The 16,584-nt window shown below is 35.5% G+C and overlaps 1 long non-coding RNA gene across 1 annotated transcript; it reads left to right on the top strand.

Annotated features, from left to right (window-relative positions):
* Positions 1 to 8,771: 8,771 nt before the first annotated feature.
* On the top strand, positions 8,772 to 12,054 carry LOC133872313 (uncharacterized). Its single transcript, XR_009901004.1, has 3 exons — positions 8,772 to 8,939; positions 9,089 to 9,127; positions 11,651 to 12,054. It is a non-coding gene; the product is annotated as an uncharacterized LOC133872313 (long non-coding RNA).
* Positions 12,055 to 16,584: the final 4,530 nt, after the last annotated feature.

The raw sequence follows: 16,584 nt of genomic DNA, 5'->3' as shown, positions 1-16,584 counted from the left end.
GATCAATCAAACTTACACATTGAAGGTTCAATTTAACGTCCGATCGATCGTACTGTATTAATCCAATCAATCATGATATGATAATAGGATCGATAAAAGATCCAATCTATCCTAGTGCATTACTTCGATCGATCGTGATAGAGTTCGAAAAATCAAACTTCACACAGTGAAGGATTGATCTAACGCCCAATTGATCCTAATGTACTAGTTCGATCGATAGAAGATCTCATCGATCCTTGTGCATTACTCCGATTGATCGAACATCTGATCGATCCTAGTGCATTAGTCCGATTGATCGTGATATATAGAGTTCGATCAATCAAACTTGACGCAGTGAATGTTTGATCTAGCTTCCGATTAATGCTACTGTACTAGTCCGATCAATCATTTTCGGATCATAGAATCGATAGAAAATCTGATCAATTCTAGTGCATTACTCTGATTGAAGGATTGATCGTGAGTATATGAATTTTGTATTATCCTAGTTCATTAGTCCAATCAATAATGATAAGAACATATGATCGATCATCGTGCATTAGTTTGATCAATCGTGACTCTATAGATTTTGTCTTATCCTTATGTATTAGTCTGATCAATCATAATACAATCAAATAATTAATCGATCACAAACTTACATATCTTTTAGGAAAAAATATACATACCCCCTCAAATTGACCCATTGTTAGTGTCTTATCTAAACTACAAAAAATGTCAATGTCACCCCCTCAATGACAAAAATATGCTTCATAAAATTAAAAAATTCTTATAATTATAACAAAATAATAATTAAAAAAAACTAAAAATAAATAAATTGAAATACCAAGGGGTTCATTTTAATTTTTTAAATTTTTCTCAACAATTAATTTTTTTTTTTTTTTTTTGGAATTTATAAGAATACTTTAGTCTTTTTTTTTTTTTTAAAAAAAAAAATATTAATAAAGAAATATATTTTTTTAAAAAAAAAAAAAAATTTTAAAAATTGGCAAATGTATTAGCCAACCCATTACAATAAACTCATCAATGCTTTACTGGCCATTTTAAATAATTAAAACGGTGCTGTTTTAATTGAATCTAACTCTCACTCACGAAAATATTCACTAGGCACATGTGGGAGTCTTTCCCGCACAAACCAAAATTTTCCAACCACCTAACTCTTCTAGCTCTAGTCTCCATCAAAATTTCTCTGAGTTTACAGAAATCCCATCTAGCAAAATTAGGGCCTTAGTCTCTCATTTTACCAGCAAAAAGAAGGGGTATTGGTCTTTCATCATCATTGTTTCTCTTTCAGGTCTCTCTCTCTCACTCCCTCTCTATCTCTTACTTTCTCTCAGGTCTTTCTTTCTCTCTCAGGGTGTTGGTCTCTCATTTTTACTGATGCTTCGTTTTACTCTGTTAAACTCCCAAGATAATTGTGAAATCCTATGCCTTTGAATTAGGATTTGGATCTTTTTGAGGTTTTTTGATAATTTATTTTAGTGCTTTGGAATTGCACATGGTTACACATAATATCAATATTAAGATAACCCACTACCGAACCAAAAGTAAAATATTGCTTTCTTTACCAAAGAAAAAGATAATAATAAAAAAGGTGATGCCTTTGAATTGGGATTTGGATCTTTTATTATTAGACGGTTTAGGACAAAAGTATGGTATGTTTAGAAAATGGTGACACCTAAAACCTGTAGATTGATAGCAATATATGACCTAAAACTTTCTCCTTTTCCACAAAATGGTTTCTGAGCAACTTGGATTAATTGTAGTTTTATACCATCTCGGGTTGGTGATTGTTTTAGGCTTGCAGTCAAGACTTATTCGGTTTTTTTTTTTTTTTCCCTGAGGGTGAGAAATTATTAAATTGCATACACCAACTAGATTAACTTGCAAAGCTAAGTCATGCCTTTTTTTTTTTTTTTTTTTTTTTTTTTTTTTTTTTAATTTAAAAGCTTTAGAATTTTGATAAAACATGTGAATCAATCGAAAAGTGTTTTAGAAAGCTAGAATACTATATTCTTGCATTGTTTAATAATGTGTATTATTTGCAATCACCATTCTTTTTTTTTTTTTTTTTGGACAAATATACGTATTTACTTTGTGAGTAATCGCGCGATTTCAAGTCCCTTAGTTTTTAATCCAGATGCACTTTTCTTTAGAAAGTTTTATAAACTGGTACCAATACATTATTTAAACGAACATCGAGATGGATAAGAGTTGGATGCAGGAAACTCTTAGATTTAGTGAGAAATATTCAAATGGTGTTGAACAATTCATTAGAATGGCATGTGGTCATGTGGATGAGCTTAATAGGATCAAGTGTCCATGTCGCAAGTGTGAGAATTGTTATTATAAGCCTATAGACGAAGTGGAAAATGATTTGTTCATTAACAGAATTGATCATATGAACTGCACCCAATGGATATTCATGAGGAAGAAGACCTGTTTCGTATAAATGAGCATGCCAATCATAATGATCATAATGCAAGTGCAGAGGATATTGATGAGGTTGAACAAATGCTAGATGACATCGGTATGGGGACATTTCTGAGTGCTAATGCAGGTAAGCCCTCTACTACTCCAGGTCCAACAACCAATGATTACGAACCAAGAACTTTTGACTAAGTGTTGGAAGATGCCTGACGTAAACTTTATCCAGGCAGTAAGAAGTTTTCAAAACTCTCTTTCATTGTGAATCTACTTCATATAAAGACACTTTGCAATATGAATAACAAGGCGTTTGATATGATGATTGACTTGATAAAAAGGGCTCTCTCTGATGGGAAGACATTACCAAGATCATATTATGAAGCAAACCAGTTGAGGCGAGGCTTAAGTTTTAGTTATGAGAGGATATATGCATGTAAGAATGATTGCGTGCTTTTTTGGAAGAATCACTCTGATAAAGAAGAATGCCCAACATGCAAAACTTCAAGATGGACAACCGTCAAAGGTAAAGGTAAGAAAATTCCACATAAGGTCTTACGGTATTTCTCAATTAAATCGAGGTTGCAACGGTTGTTTATGTCGAAAGATATTGCCAAAGATATGAGGTGGCACAAAGATGGGCATCAAGATGATGGAAATCTAAGACATCCAGCTGATTCAATATTATGGAAAGAGTTGATAAAGAACATGTTCAGTTTGCTCAGGATTCCCACAATGTGCGACTTGATTTAGCAAGTGATGGTTTCAACCCATTTGGTAATATAAGTACATCATATAGCATGTGGCCAGTAGTACTTATGCCGTATAATTTACCTCCGTAGAGGTGTATGAAAGATCTGTATATGATAATGTCCTTACTAATCCCTGGACCTAAGGTACTTGGAAATGATATTGATATGTATCTGCAACCATTAGTGGATGATTTGAAAGAATTGTGGATTAAAGGCATTCTTATGTATGATGTGTCGAAGCATGAGAATTTTAAGTTGCATGCAACATTATTATGGACTATAAACGATTTTCATGCATATAGAAATTTGTCTAGGTGGTCTACTAAGGGAAAACTTGCGTGTCCAGTATGCAACAAGGATACAGTGTTCAGAAGGTTGAAGTTTGGATTTAAGATGTGCTACATGGGTCATCGTCGGTTCTTACCTTAGGGGCATATATGGCGCAAAAAAAAAAAAAAAAAAATCTCTCTTTGACGGTACTAAGGAGCATAGAATGAAATCTAATGAATTATTTGGAGATCAATTGTTACACCAACTAAAGAACGTAACAAATGTGCAATTTGGAAAAGATGAGAATGGAAAAACGAGAAAGCGAAAACGCAAAGAAAATGAGTTGAATTGGAGGAAGAAGAGTTATTTTTTTTTATTTTTTTTTTTAAATTTGACTTATTGGTCAACATTGAAACTGAGACACAATTTAGATGTCATGCATATTGAAAAGAACATATGTGATAGTGTCTTAGGTACAATACTGAATATTGATGGAAAAATGAAGGATACTTTCAAGGCACGACAAGATTTGTGTGTGATGGGCATACGTAAAGATTTGCACTTACAACCGAATGATACATCCACATCAATGCCACATGCAAATTATACCTTGTCAAAAGCTGAGAAGACAAGTTTCTTAGATTGGTTGAAAGGTGTGTACCCTGATGGATATACATCTAACATTAGTCGATGTGTGAACGTCAAAGAAGGTAAGATTTCGGGAATGAAAAGTCATGATTGTCACATCTTCTTTCAACGATTACTTCTTGTTGCAATTCGTCCATATTTATTGAGTGAAATACGTACAACATTGATTAAGTTGAGTTTCTTTTTTAAGGAGTTATGTTCACGAACATTGAGATTAGACTTCTTGAAGCGAATGAAGGATGACATTCCTGTATTTTATACAAGTTGGAAAAGATATTTTTGCCGGCTTTTTTAATATAATGATACATGTAGCTATTCATTTACCCCGAGAGGCCGAGCTTGTGGGACTAGTACAATTCTGTTGGATGTATCCAATTGAAAGATGTCTTCGTAAATATAAGCAATTTGTGCGGAATAGAGCACATCTGGAAGGGTCAATTGCCGAGGGATACTTATCAGTTGAATGTTGGACATTTTGCTTCGTGTATCTATGTGGGATTGAGACAAAATGGACTCGTGAAGAACGGAATAGTGACAGGTGGCAAGTGGGAAAGAGTAAAGGCTTGTCTATGTTCTCTCAACGAGTTCGTCCTTTAGGAGCAGCAAAATTTATAAAACCTGAAGATAAGGTTCTCATAAGGGCTTGATGGTATGTGCTTAACAATTGTGACGAAATTGCTTCATACATTCGGTAAGTATATGATTTTTTGTTCTTTTAACTTATACATGATTTACTTGATAATAAAGTAGAGTACTTATGTATTCTTTATGTAGTGAACACTATGACAAGATCGAAGGAGAAGGAACTGTGGACATCCAGAGTAAGCATGAAGCCGAATTCGAAAGCTGGTTCCGACACCGTATCTGTGGGCATAATGCAGAAATCGTGTCCAAACAAATATATGATCTTGCATGCGGAATGGATCATCAAGTTGCAATGTTTAAAGGTTGTATTGTGAATAGCGTTAGGTTCCACATAAAAGTCTATGAACGGACTCTACGTACCCAAAATAGTGGTATAATTGGTCCAGGTGAGCATCGCATGATGAATATTGACTTCTAAGAGACTGACTTTTGAATTTTTTGAGATAATAGGGCTTTTAGGATTCTCTTAATCCCTATAAATAGGCTTCTAAATATTGAAGAAATACACAAGCTTTGGGGAAGAATCAAATATTACTTCAAGAATGAGGTTTTCTCTAATTTTTCTTTTCCTTTATTATTTTCTTATAAGGATGATTTCCATCTAAATTATGTGTAACTAGTACTTTAGTTAGGGCTCGATTAAAGCCCTAATCATGTCTCTTTAACTTTTTCAATTTGCCTTGCTACAATTCATATATTGATGCTTAACTTGATTAATTCTAGCTTCTTGAATTCCTCACATGTTTATATTAGGTCAACCTATGCTTGTGGTATAGATTCATTATTTATTTCAATTTGGATGACCGAAACCTAGGCATAATAGAGTAACAAAAGAACCCCGTCACAGGTTCTTGGATTAATCAACATAAAGACAAATGGAATAGATATCAATTTTCAATCTAAGTGTGTTTACCGATTTCCATAGATTTATGCTTTCTTGAAGAACAACTTAGTAGATATCATGCTAATTCGTTGCTTAGGAAAATCAATAGATTTAGGAGAAGATACAATTCCTTTTTGGCTGGTAAACATTAAGCATTATGTTATGATTGTAGTATTGTGCATATTGTGAATCTTACTTGAGTATGATTAGCGGTGGATATCGAAGCCCTACCTTGTCTTCTTATTAATTCAATATAATATTTTATCTCATCTCATCTCATTCAAGATTTTTATTTAGGAAAAACTCTTTAAGCATAGTTTATACCAATTCTCGTGGGAATGATCTCGTATTTGCCTTCTATACTATTGTTTAGATCTTCTGCACTTATGAGTAAAACGTACAATTATTTACCTATTTATTTAGGTAGATATTTTCACAATAGAAAGCCAACGTAGTTGCAGTTGCATTATGTAGAAACTCTAGAGGACAAGCAGCATGTCTAAAGACCGTGCAACATGAACTACAGACAGATCTTGAACGATTCAAATTGGAAATTGTTGAGGGTGAAGTGCAAGCACTAATGGCAAAATTAGAGATTCAGCCTACTCTTCCAGAAAGGATTCGCGTAGCTCAAGAACAAGATGACGAAACCATCCGTTTAAATAGAAGATCAGTAAAGGTCTGAGATTTTATATCACATCAGATGGGCTGCTCAGGTATCAAAATAGATTTTGTGTACCCAACAAGGAAGAGATAAGGAAACTAATATTAGAAGAAGCACACTTCTCTCCAGACTCAGTGCATCCTGGAGGAACAAAAATATATCATAACATTAAAGGTTATTTTTGGTGGAATGGAATGAAACGGGACATTGTTGAATTTGTAGAGCTCGACGTGTCAACAGTCAAAGCAGAACATCAAAGACCTGCACAACCATTGCAACCTTTGGAGATACTGGTATGGAAATGGGAAGCCATATCCATGGACTTTTTAGTGGGATTACCACTATCTCAGGCTGGGTGCGGTGCAATATGGGTGATTGTGGATAGATTAACTAAAATTGCTCATTTTATAGCAATAAAGGTGAAATACTCACTAGAGAAACTGACAGAACTTTATCTACAAGAGATAGTCAAATTGCATTGGGTGCCTATATGAATAGTGTCAAACAGAGATTCTTGTTTAACATCAAGATTCTGGAAGAGTTTACAAGTAGCAATGGGGACTAAATTGCGATTTAGCACTGCCTACCATCCTCAGACTGACAGACAGTCAGAGAGGACCATCCAAACGCTAAAAGACATGTTACCAACCTGCATATTGGATTTCAGTGGTAGCTGGGCACGCTACCTTCCCTAGGTGGAATTCACCTACAATAACATCTACCAAGCAAGTATTGGGATGGCCCCATAGGAAGCATTTGTATGGGTGGAATGTCGTTCCCCACTTTCTTGGGACGAGCTGGGTGAACGGAGAATTTTAGGACTATATATCGTGCATGATACCATAGATAAAGTTACATTAATCCGATGAAGATTGTCAATAGCTCAAGATCGGCAGAAAAGCTATGCGGATATACGCAGAAGAAACTTGAAATTTACAGAAGGCAACAAGGTGTTTCTGAGAGTGGTACCAATAAAGGGAGTCACTAGATTTGGCAAAAAAGGGAAGTTGAACCCCTGCTACATCGAACTGTTTGAGATTTTAGAAAGAGTAGGCCCTGTAGCCGATCAGTTAGCATTGCCCCCAAGACTTGGTGGAATACATGATGTTTTCCATGTCTCCATGCTAACGAAGTACATCCCTGACCGTCGCATGTCATCAAGTACGAGCCTTTTACAAATACAACAAGATCTGACCTATGAAAAAATTCCAGTAAAGCTGTTGGATTGCAAAGTCCAAGAGCTACACATAAAAAGCATTCCACTAGTAGAAGTTTTGTGGAGAGATCACGAAATTGAATATAACGCCCAAGAAAATGCTCATTTAAAATTATATTGCAATATATATATAAAGATAACTGGTCCAAGCTAATGATCGATCCACAAGATTGGTGATCGATCCGCAATGGCGCTCGAGTGACATAGAACTGCAGAGAACATAACTTCACGTAAACGGTTGTCCTCTGATTTTTATAATTAATCATTACCCAGCCGCTTTTTATTCCTTCTCTGCATGACTCATTGCCTAGGTGAAATGAATCCTCCCCAACCGTAGATGATTTTAACCCAAAGCAAATCCAACCATCCAAGACTTCTATATAAGGAAGGCACCTCCTTACGTTTTTTTCACTTCAATTGCAGCAAAGAGCTGCAAAAGCTCTCTCTTTCTTTGTTTCTCAGCTTCTCTCTCTCTCTCTCTCTCTCTCTCTCTCTCGGTCCTTTAGAGCAGAAAACTCTCTCTGTCTTCCTCTCGGTCTTTTGTAAAATAGAAGCAAGAAGAAGATGAAACTCTCTTCTTCTCTGTTTCTCTCTCACAATTCTTTGAATAGAAGCAGCAGAGAAACTCTCAAACGCTCTGTTTCTCTCTCGGCAAGCAGTGAGTTTATCTCACTTCCTTTTACAAAGCAGTAGCAAACTCTTTCAACTCTCACTCACTCTCTCCCTCTCGGCCGGACTGTATGTAGCAGGGGTTCATTATCCTTCTAAGATAATTCTTGAAGCCTTTCGGTAAGGTCCCTAAAGCTTTAGTTTTAGTCTTTGTAAATTTAAGTTATTAGGTTTCTTAAAGGTTTGAATATATATATATATATATATGCTTAAAAGTGTAGTTTTAAAGTGGAGTATTTATTTACCAAATACGACGTTATGATGCCTAAATTATTTTAATATTTTATAAAAGCTTCATTACGCTGCCCAAATTTATAAAAACGTTTTTAAGTATTAATTACACTAATGCCATTATTCTGTCCAAATTTTATAAGATTAAAATATACTGTTATGTAGCTCATGTGTTTTTAAAAATATGATACCGTTATTTATACTAATGAAGTAATTATATCCATTTTTTACACTTTAAGCATACTAATGCTGTTATGATGTTGTTTTACTTTGTAGGTATTTTAGGCGTTAATTTATTATTATTTGTTATTTAAAGTCATATATATATCCACGTAGCCTCCAAGAAAGAAATAAACTAACGTGTCTTTCATCTCTTTCTCCCTTTGACACATGGAAACCATGCTCAGCCCCTTCAGTCTTTTTGAAGCCACTTGGCTGCAATCCCCTTGTTACACGTATCTTGCGCTCTCTTTTGGTTTATTTTAGCCTTGAGTCTCCATCTTTCTCACTGTTCAGTAACCAAGCCAAGCAAAAGTGTTGCAGGTTCTTTCAAAATTTCGATATTGTCCCTTTTCTTCTTTGTTTTCTTTCTTTTCTTTCACACGTCTGTTCAATTCCTTCTCTATATCACAATTCTCACAGTCCGTTTACTGTCTTTTATTTTTTTTTCTTTCTTTTTTCTTCCATGGTAGCGCGCTCTTAGCACAGTAGCATCTAATCAGTTTCTCAAGGTAAGGAATTGCCGCTAGCTCTCTTTATTTGTTCTTCATCCAATCTCCTTGAGAATATTTTTATTGTTTGCTTTCTATGGGTTGGATATATATTCATGATAAGTTTCTCCTCTTAAGTTTGATTCTTGATTATAATTGAGTTTTGTATTTCAATTGGGTACTTAATCATGGGAACTCTAATGAAGATTTTATGAGTTAGCTGAATAGAGTTTGGGGTTTGATTTGGTAATACTTGGTTAAATTCAAGATGTTGACTGATAATGGAGTTTGTGAAGTTTCTGGGTGATGCTAGGTAATAGTCAATGGGTAATTGTTTTAGGATTTTAATATGGGAATTTTATTTTATGAATTCCTATAAAAGGCTTATTAAATGAGTATTTGTTTTTGGATATTAGTTTTTGTAGATTTCGTTTTTCTGGGTTCGATCAGTAGAGTGACCATAGACAAAATTTTTATGTATGACTTTAGGGCTTAGATTTTATATATAGGATTCTCTAAGGGCTGTATATATACATGCCTATTGGTGGGCAAGATTTTATATGTTTGTTGGGGGCTATATATATATATATATATATATGCAGTAATAATTTTAAAATACTCCTCTAAGTTTATTCTTGCAATTTATTTAGGTAGAAAGTCAACCCAACGCTATTGTCAAATCTAAGTAAGGGAATACAACACCAAAAACCTCAACAAAATTTATTATAATTTTTTTGAAAAAGTGTTGGGGGATTTTATAAAGGGTTAAATACAATTCACCCCCTCAAAGTTGTCAGCCATTTTTAATTTGGCTACCAAAGTTTAAAAATTTGCAATATACCCCCCAAAAGTTTCAAAAAATTTCAATTCAATCATTTCATCTAGTTTGATCGTCAAACCATACGGAATTTTGACCACGTGCATGTCACGTGACTTTTTTTAAGCAAATTTGTCTGTTTTACCTCACTTCAAAACGACGGCGTTTTCCCTTTAGGGGTGCCACACCACACCCAATAAGAAAACAACACTTGTCCATTAAAAATAAAAATAAAAAAAATTATAAAATCTAATCAAAATAAATAAAACAAAAATATTCGTTTTTTTTTTTTTTAAAAGAAAGAAAGAAAGAAAGAAAGAAAGTACTAACCGGCAGCCACCCCAGCCACTGGGGGTGGGCGTGCGCCACCCTAGAGGTGGCCAGGGGTGGCGCCCGGCCACCACCAGCGGCTGCGAGTGGCCGTGCCCTACCCACAAAAGGAATTTAAGGGTGGCCCAGAGGCCACCCCCGGCACCTGGGGGTGGCCGCGCGCCACCCCTTGCAACCTCAAGCCACCCCCACAGGTTTTTTCAAAAATAAAAAAATAAAATAAAAAATAAAAATAAAAAACACATTTTATAAAATTTGTAATTTACCCCCACAAAATTTCTAAAATTTTCAATTCACCCCCTAAAGGAAAAAACAACGTCGTTTTGGAGTGAGGGTAAAACGAACAAATTTACCTAACAAAAGTCACGTGGCCCTCGCATGGTCAAAATTTTGTCTGGTTTAGCCGTCAAAGCAGACGGAATGCCTAAATTGAAAATTTTTGGAACTTTGGGGAGTACATTGCCAATTTTTAAACTTTGGTAGCCAAATTAAAAATAGTTGACAACTTTGGGAGGGTGAATTGTACTTAACCATTTTATAAATCATTCACTTACATGATTTTTAAATTGTTTTTAATGCCAAATTTTAATTATTCATATGTCATTATTTGAGAATGTTACGTGTTATAATTATCTTATTTTTATGATTTATGTATGACTACAGTTATGAATGAAAAGAGCTATCAAACAGGGGCGGAGCCACATTTTGGCTTGGGGGCAGTTTCCCCCCCCCCCCCCCCCCAAAAAAAAAAAAAATCTAAAAAAAATAAATAAAAAATAATTTTTACCTCTATTTTTTAAAATTTTTTTAGTTTTGCCCCCCCCCAAAGCCTAAAAGCTGGCTCCGCCCCTGCTATCAAAGTTTCATATTATTTTATACGATTATAGAAGAGTTTACATGATTAAATAAAAATGTACATGTGCATTCATGTTTATTAAATGTTTAACCCCGAGACATTACTATAATCATGAACGGTACTGGATCGCATGGGTAGCATAGCAAACATAAAGGAAGGTTTCGAGAATGTGTGTGCTATTGGCCGGGTGGCCTTCACCTAGAGAAGTTTTCAACCCGGTAGCTCTCCCCTGTGACAACAGGATGAGCTTATAGGTCATTCGGGGCAAGTCAACATGCGCCGCTCACGGTAAAATTGCGGAGTTGGGTCAAAGGGTGAAACTATTATTTTAAAAAAAAAAAGAAATAAAGGAATTATTTATTCATTTTATAATTCACTTACTATTCTTGTTTTAATTGTTAATTATGTTACTTTCCATAAATTATCATTATGCATGATTAAGATTATGGTATGAAAATTGTATAGCATGTTTTATTACCTCTGGTGTCGTGGTTACTTACTCAGTTGTCGAACACATCCCTTCTCCGTACAATCTTTTCAGATGGCGTTATTTACAATAGTCTTGACGACGGGAGTACCGGTGGGCCTCTTGGTCATTAAGGACCCGTACATCTGGCCGTACGAATTGGAAACTAGTACCCATTGTTTTTTATTTTAGCCAGAGGCCGTACGTAGCAATAGATATAGTTGTAGCAGTACTAAACTTGGGACTCCATTATAGATGAGACCGCTTGAAAAGAAAAGTCTAACTTGTGAAGCTTTTGTTATGTAAACTGTACATCTTTTGTTATTTTGTATACTTTACCGTCCTATATATAGGAGGACATTGACAACTGTAGTACCAAGGACATAATCTCCCTATAGTAGTTTTCTTTGTTTATACTCCTTGAAGGAAATGTAATGAACTTTTGATTCCCAATATATATACTGTGGAAGATATTCTAAGTTGCCTCTTTTACCTTCCCTTGGGCTTCCTTGTGTTTGTTTAATTATCATAAAAACAAAAAAAATAATATATATTACGGATTCATTAAGTTCGCATTTCCCCTATTCACCTTAAAACGAGGGCGTGACAAGAGAGGTCATCTCCATCCACTAAAAAAAATCCGGCCTACAGTGTTTTAAGCTATACATAATCAAAACAACAAAAAATCACTGGCTATAAAATATTTTTATTCAAAACAAACATAAACCCATTGATCCTCCTCAATGTGCCAAAACTTTGGGTCGTTATATATTGCGACCCCAATTGGAATTCCAGCTAAGAGAACGATTATGAAGAGAGCCATTTGTAAAGTTTACATGGAAAATTGGTGAGTTTTGACAACTTAGTAAATAACACAACATAACAATAGCAGTATAACTTTTAAAACTAGATAGAATTCAAACTTTATTGATAAAGAATTGAAATGATCAAATTCCGGCTAGGTGAACGATTATGAAGAGAGCCATTTGTAAAGTTTACATAGGAAATGAGTGAGTTTGACAACTTAGTAAGTAACACAAGATAACAATAGCATAATAATTTTTAAAACTAGATAGAATTCAAACTTTACAGATAAAGAATTTAAATGATCAAATAAAGAAAAAAGTAATTATTTAGCATGTATGTTTCAACCCCTTTGACCAAACTCCGCTTTTAACCATGAGTTGCGTATGTTTGACTTGTTCCAAATGACCCAGATGGGCTCAGCCACCTGGCTGATAGCCCACACCTTCACGTGTCCGTCCTTCGGTGTGATTGTCGTGCTATCCATATAACATATATGATTCGGATCGTTTGTAGCATTATAGTGTCGTGGGATAAAACTTTATTCATATAGTGCGCATGTAACAAATATAAACTATATATAATTTTAACAACTTCATATGATCACATGAGATTCAAATCACATCTTATACCAAGAGAATTATTATGACTGAATATAAAAAGACATGTAATTTTAGAAACATTAAAATGAAGGAGTTTAGAAAATTCTTGATATTTTTCTTAGAAAAGTTCAATAAAATTGAAGTCGGGATTTTTAAGGTTGTGTTCCCTTACCTGGTGTTTTCTGAGTGGAGTTAGCTACCTTCTACCTACTGCGAAGAGAATGTAATGGATTTGGTCTTTCTCTGAACTACTCCACTCTTGCTTGCCTAGCCAAAGTAGGGGTCGCTTTAGTTTTTATAGAGGAAAGGAGAGAGATGCCGGTTTAAGGAAGAGGGACAGCAAGGGGGGGTTCGTGTCTAAAATGCTGGGGCATGTTTGAAATGTGTCAAGGAGAAGACACATTACTTATTATTATTATTATTATTATTATTATTATTATTATTATTATTATTATTATTATTTAACATAGGGACCCTTTTCTCTTTTCTAGGAGGCTCTTGCCTTCTCACGTTTTTTTTTTGCTTGGGTGTTATATCTTTCTCTACTTATAAAAATTTCGTCATTGGAATTTGTTTAAGCTATTTACACAATATATTGCTATCATAAACAAAAGCAAAAGCATAATCTATTTTCGTAATTTTAGACAGACTTAAACAGTTGTACCTGATACTCTATTTTTCCTCACTAAAAAGAGATGGGTATCTCTTACGGATTTTGTCTTCTGGTTCTCACGATGCTTCTTCTATTTCATGATTTCTTCACAAGACCTTTACTAGAGGGATGCTTTTGGTGCGCAGTTCTTGGACTTTGTGATCTAAGAGCTTCACTGGAATTTCTTCATGGGCTAGATTTTCCTATATTTGTAAAGGTTCGTACTTGATTATATATGACGGGCCAAGGATGTATTTCCTTAGCATGGAGACATAGAAGGCATCATGTACTCCAGCAAGTCTTGGGGGCAATGCTAACCGGTTGGCCACAGGGCCTACCCTTTCTAAAATATTAAAAGGTCCAACGTAGCGAGAGCTCAGTTTTCCTTTCTTTATAAATCTAGCAACTCCTTTCATTGGTGCCACCTTTAAAAATACTTTGTCACCTTCTATGAATTCTAGATCTCTTCAATGTGTATCTGCATAACTTTTCTGTCGATCTTGAATTGCTGACATTCTTCGTCAAATCAATGTGACTTTGTCTATAGTATCCTGGATGATATCTGGTCCTAAAATTCTGTGTTCCCCAAGTTCGTCCCAATAAAGTGGGGAACGACATTTTTGCCCATATAATGCTTCTTATGGAGCCATAGCAATACTTGCTTGGTAGCTATTGTTGTATGCGAATTCTATCAAGGAAAGATATCGTATCCAGCTTCCTCCAAAATCTAACACACAAGTTCATAACATGTCTTCTAATGTTTGAATGGTCCGCTCGGACTATCTATCTGTCTGTGGATGATAACCAGTGCTAAACCATAATTTAGTCCCCATTGCTTCTTGTAAACATTTCCAAAATCTTGACGTGAAACGAGGATCTGTCTAACATTATCGATCCAGGCACTCCATGTAACCTGACTATCTCGTGTAAATAAAGCTCTGTTAGCTTCTCCATTGAGTATTTTACCTTCGCCTGTATAAAGTTTGCGGTTTTAGTCAATCTATCAACTATTAACCATATCGCGTTGTAACTTGTTTGTGTCCTTGGTAATCCTACCAGAAAGTCCATTGCTATCGATTCCCTTTTCCAAACTGGTATCTCGAGAAGTTGTAAGGGTCCTGCAGGTCTTTGATGTTCTGCTTTGACTTGTTGACAGGTTGAACATCTTTCAACAAATTTGGCAATGTCCCACTTCATATTATTCCACCAGAAATAACCTTTAAGGTCACGATACAGTTTTGTTCCTCCAGGATGCACTGAGTTTGGAGAGAAGTGTGCTTCTTCTAATATCAGTTTCCTTATCTCCTCATCATTGGGTACACAAACTCTATTTTGATACCTAAGAAGCCCATCTAATGTGATATAAAAACCCAGACCTTCATTAATCTTCTTCTTTAGACGGATGGTTTCGTTATCCAGTTCTTGAGCTATTTGAATCTTCTCTAGAAGAGTAGGTTGGATTTCCAATTTTGCCATTAATGCTTGCACTTCGCCCTGATCAATTTCCAATTCGAATCTTTCAAGATCTGTTTATAGTCCACGTGGCAAGGTCTTTAGACATGCTGCTCCTCTTCTAGAGTTTCTGCTTAATGCATCTACGACTACGTTGGCTTTCCCAGGGTGGTAGTTGATTACACAATCGTAGTCCTTTATTAATTCTAGCCATCGCCTTTGTCTCAAGTTTAATTCTTTCTGCGTGAATAAGTATTTGAGACTTTTGTGATCCGTATAAATTTCACATTTTTCTCCATAGAGATAGTGCCTCCAATTCTTTAATGCGAAGACCACTACAGCGAGCTCCAAATCGTGAATGGTATAATTTGATTCGTGGTTATTTAGTTGTCGAGAAGCATATGCTACTACTTTATCGTTTTGCATAAGAATGCAGCCAAATCCTTTCCTAGAAGCATCACTATAAATAACAAATCCACCGGATTCTGAAGGAAGTGTCAAAATCAAAGCAGTCACCAATCTTTGTTTAGCTCTTGAAAGCTACATTCGCATTCTTCGGTCCACTCGAAACAAGCATTCTTTTTTGTTAGAGCAGTCAGTGGGCCTGACAGTTTTGAAAATCCTTCTACAAAACGCCGATAATAACCTGCCAAACCAAGGAAGCTTCTAATTTCGTAAATATTGGTAGCTCTCTCCCAATTTACTACAGCTTCAATTTTCTTGGGGTCTACTGTGATGCCTTCTTTAGAGATTACATGTCTGAGGAAAGAAATTCTTTCAAGCCATAATTCACACTTGGAGAATTTAGTGTAGAGTTGCTCCTCTCTAAGCTTTTGTAGAACAATTCTCAAGTGGTCTTCATGTTCCTCTAGGCTTTTGGAGCAAATTAAAATATCGTCAATGAATACCACCACAAACTGGTCCAGAAATTCCCAGAACACTCGATTCATTTAGTCCATAAAAGATAGTGCTCCCCATGGAGATATGCTTCGGCGAATAAATCATTTGTCTAATAATTCTTGTAATTGGTCCTTCAACTCTTTCAATTTTGCTAGTGCCATCCTATAGGGTGCTTTAGATATTGGGGCAGCTCCATAGGTTAAATCGATGCAGAATTCTATCTCTCGATCAGGAGGGAGTCTTGGTAAATCCTCAAGGAAAACATTAAAAAACTCTTGAATTACATATACCTCCTCAATTTTCTTTTCTTCCAATAGGGTTTCTATTAGACATGCCAGGTAATCTTGACATCCATCCAGTGATATTCTCTTACATTGTACTATCGAAATTACTTACAGGGCAACACTCACCTTGGATGGGTTTGATTTGTTCCCTCCTTGGTTGCCTCCATTCTGCCTTCACTTCCATGAGGGTTGATTTCCATTCATTGGGGGTGCTGTTCTTTTCAGTGAGTCCATCATTACCAAAGAACTTTTCTTAATGTTGTCCTCAGCTAGAGAGGCCTTGTTGACCAATTCCTCAAAATCCCTAATTTCAAA

Source organism: Alnus glutinosa, chromosome 7, assembly GCF_958979055.1.
Source record: "Alnus glutinosa chromosome 7, dhAlnGlut1.1, whole genome shotgun sequence".
Lineage (NCBI taxonomy): Eukaryota > Viridiplantae > Streptophyta > Magnoliopsida > Fagales > Betulaceae > Alnus > Alnus glutinosa.
The sequence above is the reverse complement of the archived record's forward strand: the minus strand, read 5'-3'. Positions and strand labels throughout refer to the sequence as shown.